The sequence below is a fragment of the Perna viridis genome, chromosome 10, assembly GCF_037379345.1.
Source record: "Perna viridis isolate PV_CMFRI_1.1 ecotype Kerala chromosome 10, ASM3737934v1, whole genome shotgun sequence".
Lineage (NCBI taxonomy): Eukaryota > Metazoa > Mollusca > Bivalvia > Mytilida > Mytilidae > Perna > Perna viridis.
Genome location: NC_142454.1, coordinates 35,807,303 through 35,818,831, shown reverse-complemented (window position 1 = coordinate 35,818,831; position 11,529 = coordinate 35,807,303).

Here is an 11,529-nt window from a genome sequence, read left to right as displayed (position 1 = left end):
AATATGTCCAACCTTTACGCTTATCAGGAACAATTCCTTTGGAACTTTAAACATTTTAATAACTTTTAGCATTAAATCAAATTTACCAACGACTTAAGACGTCATAAATGGCTGTGGGTATTATTTTAAGTCGACAGGACTAAATTTCAAATAAATAAAATCGTTTATATACGAAATCTGTCAATAGTATTGATTTGTTTAATCCAACTCTTACAGTTTTGATTTTCTTCTAAGCTTTTTACAGTGTACCTTTCGGTGAAAACCTCAAAATATCACAAAATAATTGAGGAATTTTGTACAGCTAAACCTGTCTAAATTGAACACATTTGGACTTTAAAAATATTCAGTTTTTCGTTTACCAAGGTTCAACATACTCCTTTTTATTGATGTAAAGTTTGGTTGAAAAATGTTTCTATATTATTCAGGATTCCGTTAAGACAGGTTTTACTGTATTTTAGATCTGATTACCTAATTTACGGCAGACAAAGCCCAACACAACATTGTTTTTGTCTGCAAACCGTTTTATATCTAATGTTTATTATTAGAGGTAGACGTAGAAAATAATAGCAGTGATAAGACCTATACTGCTACCACTCTTCCAAAGAAGATATGGTGGAAAACCATAAATCTGTGCTATCCTCTTTTGGTCTCTCTGCCAAGGACGATGATTGTGATTTACCGTTTATGTCTTGGATTCCTTAACTCCACAAGAATCCATACAAACAACGTTTCATAGCTGGATCTGCAAAATGTACCACCAATCCTCTTTCAAAACTTTTAACTTCCATACTCACAACTATCAAAGAGGGTCTGCAGTCCTACCACAACACTTATTACTCCCGTAGTGGTATTAATTCAATGTGAATCCTGAAAAATTCGAAAGCTTTTTTAGGAGACAATCAGTTCCAGACTATTATCTGAACATAATAACATTAAAACCTATGCTTTTTCAACACTGTATACTTCTATTCCCTAAACTCAGTTAAAATCCCGACTTAAAACATTATACATCGTTTTTTTTTTCAAAAAAAGATGGTACACCTAGATACAAATATATAGTTCTTGGTAGAGATTCCTCATACTTTGTAAGAAATAATTCCAAGTCATCTTCCAAATATACAGAGGAAGATGTTTACAAAATGCTGGAATTTTTAATCGACAACATATTTGTCCAGTGTGGTGGACGTGTTTTTCAACAAACAGCCGGCATTCCAATGGGAACAAATTGTGCTACATAACTTGCTGACCTATTCCTTCACTCTTATGAGGCTGACTTTATAGCTGATCAGAAAGAAAGAATATCGTTTAGCTAGATCCTTCAATCTCAGTTTCCGCTATATAGATGACGTATTATCTTTAAACGATCCTAATTTCGGGGATTTGATACATCGCATCTACCCAAAAGAACTTGAGATAAAGGACACTGTGAAGTCATCCTCATATCTTGACCTATACTTAGAAATCGATGGTAAAGGAAAAAAGGACAAAACTTTACGACAAACGTGATTACTTTTCATTCAGAATTGTCAACTTCCCTTTCATCTGTGGCAACATCCCTTCGGCTCCTGCGTATGGAGTGTTCATATCACAACTCATACGTTATGCCAGAGCTTTCCGAAACTACGCAGACTTTTTGTATCGCGTTAGAACTCTAACAATAGGATTCTGGAACAGGGTTATGTTGCTACAAGATTGAAGTAATCACTACATCATGAACTCGTGGATCGTTATGGGGTCATAGTTTTTCTTTCCTCGTTTGTCTACCCCGGACTTTTTATGAGCAACTCGGTGGGTGTTTCTAGAAAAGCAGAGGACGCTAACCCTACCGTGCACCTGGTCCATGCTCCCAGTTTTGCTGAGTCCGAGTTGCTCATTTGCTTTTGTTACTTTGTATGTATGATTTTAGTTACTTTGTTCTTTGTCCCTGGATTTCATTCTTTTGATTGCCGCTATAACCTTGGTTCCCTTGACTACACTTACAAACTATGTGCAATACACGAAAGTATCAAAGATCAATGAATAATAAAACTGCTGATTTCGTCTACATTGCGAGTCATACATTCCAAGTTAATACGTAGTAACTTCGACTCCATCATATTTGTTGCATTTGGTTACCTTTATAAGTGTCAACAACTCTGAACGCAGGCAATTAAAATAATAAAATGTTTGTTTACTTACTCCAAAACTTTATCAAGGACTCTTTAATTTTATTATTTTTTTTTATTGTTGCTTACGAATGTCGTTTTTCGATTATGATATAATTCTTATTCTTTCAAAGTTAGTGGAGAATTATGAATGTAAGAAAAATATTTTTTCTTCTTTACGAAAGCAGCATATAAGATTTGCATGCAGGTGTAGTTGTTGCCATTAATCTATGTGTGTTAAAGTCTGACAGTTGTATGGATTTTGCGTAATCCATGAAAGCTAGATAACATGATACGTAGCAATGATTTATACTGGAAAATCTCAACGCAATGTCAACGCAATTTAAGGATTGTTCCCAGGTTAATGTGAAAAAGAAATAATGAATTAGGGATGAAAGTTGTGTTAATGGAAATATTACTGATCTAAAAGTCGTCCTTTTAAAAGGATTTTCATTTTATGAAATTTACATCAGAGAAGAAAAAAACACATAACTTAATGATAGTTCGATATTGAATTAACATTTCGTCTAATTACATTTACTTTTGCTACGAAATCTTATTATTCGCTCGATATTGAATCTTTTAAGAGTCAATTTCATAGCAATTTTGATTAAATGAAAGACAAAAGCCATTTTGTAATCTTGTTTTGTTCTTGTACATTTATAGTGCAGGAGGTACACTTTCACATTAATTACACGGTAAAATCCATAAAAGAAACAGGAAAAATCAAGCATTGCAAGAATGTTAAGAACAAACAGGTTTTGATGTTTACAGATAAAAGATTCACAAATGGGTAACGTTTGTTTTAATCCAAGTATGTATGGTACAATGGCTTAAAGGTGAATCGGTTATTATTTAACTTGAATAAATCTTGAAATATTGAAACACGGATAACTGTTTTAGTTTACAACAATTTTATTTGTTAACTCTACAAAAGGGATAGGACACAAGTTTTACAAACTTATGATAACTGTTCTAGTGTTGTATCATGAAAAAAAATCTGAATTTTGTTTTTTTGTATCATTTAGTTTAAACATATTTACTTGCTCAACAAGCAAAGGGATTGGACTTAAGTTATAACAACATAATAGAGGTCCTTACCCATACAAACAATAATTACAAAGAATGCATAATGACGGCAATTAGATATGACTAAAATTAAAAATAACAATAGAAAAGGAAAATTTAATGCAAATTAACATGAACGATATGAAACTACAACAAGGAAATGGAATAAAAGGGGGTAGTGACGTGAGAGATAGTCATTTCATATATACATGCAGTATTATTCAAACCTTTAGTTCGTTTGATAAAATTTTGAACACAAGTAAACTATCCGTGTTTTCATCGTATGTGAGGCTGTCGCCACCAGCCAACAGAAATTCTATTGTTACGTTAAAATCGCCTAACCATGCCAACCGGGAATTTTTATGTTCATTATACAAATTGCATTCCATAAAAAAGTGGATGCAATCTTCGAAAGGATGCCCACAACTACAAGAAGGGGTTGGCACTACATTTATGCGATATAAATCAGCATTTAGAGAACTGTACATGTTTCTTAGCCTGATATGTATAAAATTAACTTTCCTTTCACCAAAATTGAAGTATTTAAGGTTTTTTTCCGTTGTCCTTTAAGGATTCTTTTGAAAATGTTTATGTTTCTTGCATTTCTTCTCTCTAAATTTAACTGATTCAAGTCTCTTACTTTTGAATAGAAAAAATGACGTTTCGGTACTAGTTAATCTGAAGTGGGGTATGGTAGAAACCGCACTGTTGCGTAAATTATACGACAAAATGTGGTTATTAACTGGGGGCATAAGATCGCTTAAGTATTGTGGACACTGTTGGTTATGAATAGAGTAAAACATGTTAAGACATTTGAATATTCTTCTATCTTCCAATAACTCCAAACCTGTTTCATAGTAAATCGATTCCTTCCTGACAAAAATAGGTAATCCTGTTACGCCCAGCTTCAAGTTGCAATTTTTTTAAAATTGTTTTTAACATCAAGACCACACCCGTCCCAGACTTCTGAAGCGTATTCCATGACTGGACGAATGAAAGTTAGATAAATCTTAGCTAAATATTTTCTACAAAGAACACATTTAAGTTTTCTAAGAACGGATATATTTTTGCCAGCATATTGTATAATCTTAATGGGTTGAAAACATCTCGTACGAATCAAACGTAAGACCTAAGTGTTTATGAGACGGAACAAATTCAATGGGTTGGTTTTTCAAATAATAAATCAATGTCTTCTGTTATGTTGCGTTTAGAAATGATTAAAGTCTTGGTTTTCTAGGACGTAAAATTTATTAACCATTTTTCAGACCACGTTGTTATATTCCCTAGGTCGAAATTCATTATATCTTCAATTGTAGAATACGATAGTGCGGAGTATGATAGCGAAGTGTAATCCGCATAAAGTCTGGAAAAACTGATGAGAGCATCAGCTATGTCATTAATATAAACAAGAAAAAGCAGAGTTTCAAGAACGGAGCCTTTTTAAAAAGTAGGATCACGGTCGCGGTTTTCCACAGTTCAGGGAATTTGGCTGTTGGATATATCAAAAAGCACAGATAACGGAAAATATATTGTATCTTTGGTCTTTGTAAGCATATGGTGACTGATTGAATCGGGTCCTGGAGCTTTACCAAGTTTGAGTATTTTAAGAATGTCTTTAATATCTTCAGGAGAAACGATAAATGTATCAATAGATGCGTTCTTTCGCTGTTCAAAATCAGATGTTTGAATACCAGTATCATTAATTGTCAATATAGAAGAAAAATAATTATCGAGAGGGCATGCGCTCTCTTATTCATCAGATATGACTTCACCGTTTTCCTTTTTCAACTCACTAATTCTAGAAATTCCAGCAATACCATTTGTGAATTTTATTATCAAGGACCAATAGTATTTAGAATTTGTGCTTTCTAATTCATCTCGTATAGTATTTCCATTAAAGAAAAATTGTTTTTTGTTATATTTTTTCATGTTATTAATATGAGTTCTCTGTTTTTGTATTTGTTTTTGTGGATATATATTTTTTTAAGTCCCATACAAGTCTCTTATACGAAATTTGCGTTTTGAAAGAAATTAACATTTAGATCTCCTGTTATAATCACTCTAGACGATGAATCTAATGCCATTTTGATGGTCTGATGGAATTTATCCCAAAACTCGGGGACTTCATTTGGATGACGATAAACCACACAAACTAATATTTTTTTTTCTTTCGAAAAGACAAGTTAAATCCAAAGGGCATCACTTTCAAATTCTAGATCTTGTCGGCGATTAGCCTGTAATACCTTACCGATATAGACCGCAATCCCACCCCCTGAACTGTTACGGTCTTTTCTGAATTGATTATGACAATAACCTTCAATAAGTATGTCGTTGTTCTTAACATAATCATCTCAGTGTGTTTCAGACAAGCAAATAATATCAGCTTCATTACATATGCTATCTATATAGCCAATTTTGCGGCGCATACTTCGGGCATTCAAATGGAAAAAAATAACTTAAGTATAACGACTGTCGGCAAGGGATTACATAAAAAAGTATAATACAATTTAATTCAACTGAACATACCATTAGTAATCACACACAGAAAATAGAAAAAATAGTCTGCCTTCGTACCATGAAACAATTTTTTCTTGTCAAACGGCAATATGCTTTACAGTAAAAACGGCCTATTGAAGCTCTATCTGAAAATAGATCATCACCCATTTTTAAATTGTAAAACAAGAATTATAGTAACAATAAAAAAACCGGTGCACGACAATGAATCTCTCACAAGCCCGATTTGCCACACTGAAACTGCATAGAGAGTACAAAATTGAAAAAAAGAACAGTTATATATATATAGTGGGTGCATTTTAGTACGATACCTCTTGATAAGGCGATTACGTGCAAATTATTTCAGAAATAAAAAAAAAGCATTTCGGGGCATATCAATACATTTTTGTCTGCTATCTCCTTTAATAGTCGAGTGCACCTTTAATTTATCACGTGATCTAATTGAAGCCCATTCATAAAAAATAGTAAACCCCCGTAATTGTAGGCAACGGTAGAGAAACTCGTGGATTTAATATAAACGTGGCTTAATTAACATTATCATTTAAAGTAAGTTTAATTATTCCAAATTGTTGTTAATATGTTAAGGTTTTTTGTACAAGATATATATAGCATTAATTTCTGAAAAAAATAGTCTGTCGATCAATTAATTAAACAAACGTGAAAAAAGGTGTAAACAAACATTCCGAGAAATATATCAAATCATGATGTAAGGTCAGCAAGGTTAGCGAATAAGGTCAACAATATTTTCTTTGTTCTTGGTGAGAATTCTGCCTGTCCCTTCTTCTTTTACAATAAAAATGCTACCATCAGATGTCAAAAACGAATTGATGTCGTTATCACGGCGATGGTTATACTATTGTTTCATAAGTGTTTGTCTGGTTCTTGTAAGATTCTCAGTAATGAGGGTTTTTTTTCAGGATTGTCTTTGAGGTTCTTCTTCGACATTTATATTGCGTTTTTGATTTTCCAGTTCCTAAAACAGCATATGAGTTGGGACTTACCACCTTTAATTTCAACAATAATATGCGAGCGATTGATGTCATCAGCAGTGATTCAGGGTTCTAGATTTAGCTTGTTGTTAACAATATCCCCTATAACATTATCAGTCATTTGTAGCTGGTCTCTGTTTATTGGAACAAAATGAAATCGGAGTGGGTTCCTTCGTCCATACTGCTCAAGGTCCTCATACTTACTACGGACAGCTGAAAATTGGGACTTAATTGTCTCATTTTCATATCTTAGGGCTTGTTGTTCTAATATTAAATTCGCTAGTTCTATTTTTAGAGCTGCGATTCTAAAGTCATTTACAAGTGTAGTATGTTTTTAGGTTATATTTTTGTTATCATTCATGTATTTAGCAGTGGCATTAGCAATGTTTCTAAAATTCTCATACTTGGCATTTACAACATCACACTTTTCATCCATTAACTTTTTAATTTGTTTATTATTTGCCGAAAGCTTTTCAATTTTCAGGTTCTGATCACTCACAACCAATTGAAGGGGGGCTATAGCAGTTGCTACAGCTTCTGAAATAACTGATTTTACTTCATCTTTTAATTCAGATATAAGTTCATTCTTCATTTCTAGTACAACTGATGGAATGATTGCTTTGATAACACTTCGTTGTGTGACTGTTTTCTGGACTAGATCTGTCGTGTTAAAAGATTCACCTTGTGTTTTGAATGTAACATGGGGACTGTTCGACTGATCGTGACTAGTCATACCTTTGCGAGACACTAAAGATGATCTTGGTCAAGTTGAGTTTCATACTATCACTTGCGTTTGAGGACAACTGACGCTTACGTGAATGACTTCCACCTCTTACTGTTGCGATCACTTCTAACCACTCTTAAATTCTGTCAGAATCTGTCAGGATTTCTGTTCTACGACAGCAGATAGAACAGAAATCCTGACAGATCCTGACAGGGTCTGACAGAGGCTGTTCTGGGTCAGGACACATTTTGTCATATTCTATGACAGATCCTGACAGAAACTGTCCTGAGTCTTCCTGTCGAAGAAAATACGAAAAGCTGTTTTAAACTGTCATACCCCTGGACAGTTCCTGACACTAAATCTTTCTATTCTGTGTGACGTAATTAGAATAGGAATTCCGCGATTAATAAATGAAACAGTGTGACTAATGTAAATTAGCTAATCCGATCAGGAAATAAATCTTTATTTCAAAATTTACTGAATTTTCAATTATATATATATAGAGAGCTCGTCGTGAACATCATCCCACAATCACTCGATCGTTGTTCATGTTCCAATTTTCGTCGATCACGTTCCAGTCACACATCGTTCAAAAATTATTATTGTTTACATGTATATTTTTTTTACATTCTGTGATACACCTGTGATATTAATAAAAACAAATTATTTAGATATAAAATTAAAAATCTATGTTTCTGTTCTAAGCGAAATGTGGTAACCGATAACTTTCAGATATTTGGTAATAAGTTTAAGACTGACGAAGTACTTTTTAGTGAAAGCTACTTTTAATAACATAAGGGTCACAAATCATTCTAAAAATGTTAAAATTTACAATTTTATCATTAAGTGGGTGACTGATACATAAATATTTCTGTCAAAATTCCTCAAAATGTCATTTTAGTGACTGTGACACCTTTATTTCAGTATAAATTCTGCAAACTGTATGAGTATTTTTTATAAGGGTCTAAAACTATTGACTAAAATCAATGAGAGTCTAAAATTAATGAACAAAATGCTATTTTTCTTTCAATGTAACTATCATGTTGTGGCTGCAACACATTTTTTGAGTCAAGATTCTTTAAAATTGTCAAATTCTTGCAAAATATATAAGTGTGCACACTTTTAATTTGCTTGATGGTATAAAATTATTGACTAAAATGCTAATTATTTCAATATAACTATCATATAGTGGCTCTGACACATTAATTTGAGTCAAAATTATTCAAAAATGTCATATTCCAGCACATGTATGAGTGCCCACACTTTCAATTTTTATGATGGTCTAAATTTATTGACTAAATGCTAAATTTTTCAATATAACTATCATATTGTGGTTCTGACACATTAATCAAAGTCAAAATTCTTTAAAAATGTCATATTCTTGCAAAATGTATGGGTGAGAGCACTTTTTTCCATGAAGGTCTAAAATTAATGACTAAAATGCTAATTATTTCAATATAACTATCAAGTTCGTGGCTGTGACACATTGATTTGAGTAAAAATTCTTAAAAAATACTTTATTCTTGCAAAATGTATGAGTGCAAGCACTTTTGATTCCCATGAGAGTCTAAAATTATTGACCATAAAATGCTATTTTTTTGTAATATACCTACCATGTGGGTGACTGCAACTAATATAATTCAATCAAAATTCTTTAAAAATATCATATTCTTTTAAAGTGCATGAGTGGGAACACTTTAAAGATCCATAAAGGTCTAGACTTTCTGTATAAACTTTTTAAAATTGTCAATTTACATAGGTACTCCGTATAATACCGATGTCTAGATCTGCAATCAAAAATAATCCAGTCCAAATTCCTTTAAAGTCAGGGGCGTAGCAGGTACGACAGGCAATGTGTTTTTGTTTGTTCTGGATGCCATACGTAAAGGTCTGGTAAAAAATTGAAAAAAAATCAAGTTTAAACATAGCAAGGCTTCTTTCCCATCGTACGAATCGGAATTCGGGTGCTACGCCTTTTTTTAGTAATCACGTACATGTACTGTTTGTAATTCAGTCAGAGAAGTATTTTCGAGCAAATGACTATCAGAATCTGTCAGGAACTCTTCTAATCCACGTATCTGTTCTACCTAGAACAGTTCCTGACAGGAGGGTGTCAGGACCCATGACAGACTATGACATGACAGAGCTTGTCCAAAGTCCTGACAGACCCTGACAAGGTGTGTCGCGGATCAGAACAGTTTCTGATAGTTTAGAAATGTTCTATGACAGCGAATCCTGACAGGATCGAAGAGAAGTTAGAAGTGATCGCAACTGTACATTCAGTTTGTCATTGTCATTTGTGTCGTGTGGCACTACATTTGAATGCGGTGTATCGGCCATATTGTTTGTTTATACTTGTATTTGTTCAACTACAGGTACAGTCTTATTCAAAAACAGGACCCAAACTAACGCAAAAATCACCAAAATCACAAAACTATGAGTCTATGACAGGTTAGACAGGAGAATCTATATCGTTTAACAACCAACTCCACATAAGAAAGTATCAATGTACATAATCGCCCTCAGTACCGTTTACTACACCTTCATGGTTGCTGCCATATATCTTCTCAGTTTTAATGTACAATCATAAAGAATTGTTTAAGACAATTTGTAGGTAAGCTTTTGTCACGTTTTGAAATGAAACGAAGAATTAGCAATGTCTACGTTCGCACAGGAAATAACATCAATAATGTTTTTGATTTTAAAAAGCTTGTATGAAAATAATTTCTATTAGACAACTTTTTTCAAATTTTATGTAAAATTATAAAGCCATATGTGCGAATTATGCATTTGCATTAGTTCAGACTTAAAGATACATTCACCGTTACTCTCCACTAATGGAACTTATTTTAGGTGCGCATAACAATTCGTCGCATTTTGTTTTTTGTATAAAACGCAGCCAGAAAAGTAATGCTTGAGCAAAGACAAACAGATATAACCAACGTAACAATGGCGACATTGGTGAAAATCTCAAGCAGAAATATATATCTAAAGGAGAAACCTGGATACAACTAGGAAAGAGTAATCAAGGGAACCAAGGTTATAGCGGTAATCAAAAGAATATAATCCAGGGACAAAGACCAGACATGGAAAACAGACATACACAACAAAGAACATAAAGTAACTAAAATCATACATACAAAGTAACAAAAGTAAAAACTGGGAGCATGGACCAGGTGTACCGGTAGGGTAAACGTCCTCTGCTTTTCTAGAAACACCCGCCGAGTTGCTCATAATAAGTCAAGTCCGGGATAGACAAACGAGGAAAGGAAAACTATGAGCCGTTGAATAAATCAGTTTTCATGGTGCTGATGGATACACCATAACGATCCACGAGTTCATGATGACGACCATAAAACTTCTGTAGTGATGACTTCAATCTTGTAGCAACATAACCCTATTCCAGAAGCCTATTTGTTAGAGTTCTAACGCGATACAAAAAGTCGTCTGCGTAGTTTCGGCAAGCTTTGGCATAACGAGTGGTAATATGAACACTCCATACGCAGGAGCCGAAGGGATGTTGCCAAAGATGAAAGGAAAGTTTACAATTCTGAATGAAAAGTCATCACGTTTGTTGTAAAGTTTGGTCAATAGTTTTCCTTTACCATCGATTTCTAAGTGTAGATCAAGATATGAGGCTGACTTCACAGTGTCTGTAGTATCCTTTATCTCAAGTTCTTTTGGGTAGATGCGATGTATCAAATACCCGAAATTAGGATTATTAAGATAATACGTCATCTATATAGCGGAAACTGAGATTGAAGGATCTAGCCAAACGATATTCTTTCTTTCTGATCAGATCAGCTATAAAGTCAGCCTCATAAGAGTGAAGGAATAGGTCAGCAAGTAAAGGAGCACAATTTGTTCCCATTGGAATGCCGACCGTTTGTTGAAAAACACGTCCACCACACTAGACAAATATGTTATCGATTAAAAATTCCAGCATTTTGTAAACATCTTCCTCTGTATATTTGGAAGATGATTTGGAATTATTTCTTACAAAGTATGAGGAATCTCTACCAAGAACTATATATTTGTATTTAGGCGTACCATCTTTTTTGGAAAAACAACGATGTATAATGTTTTAAGT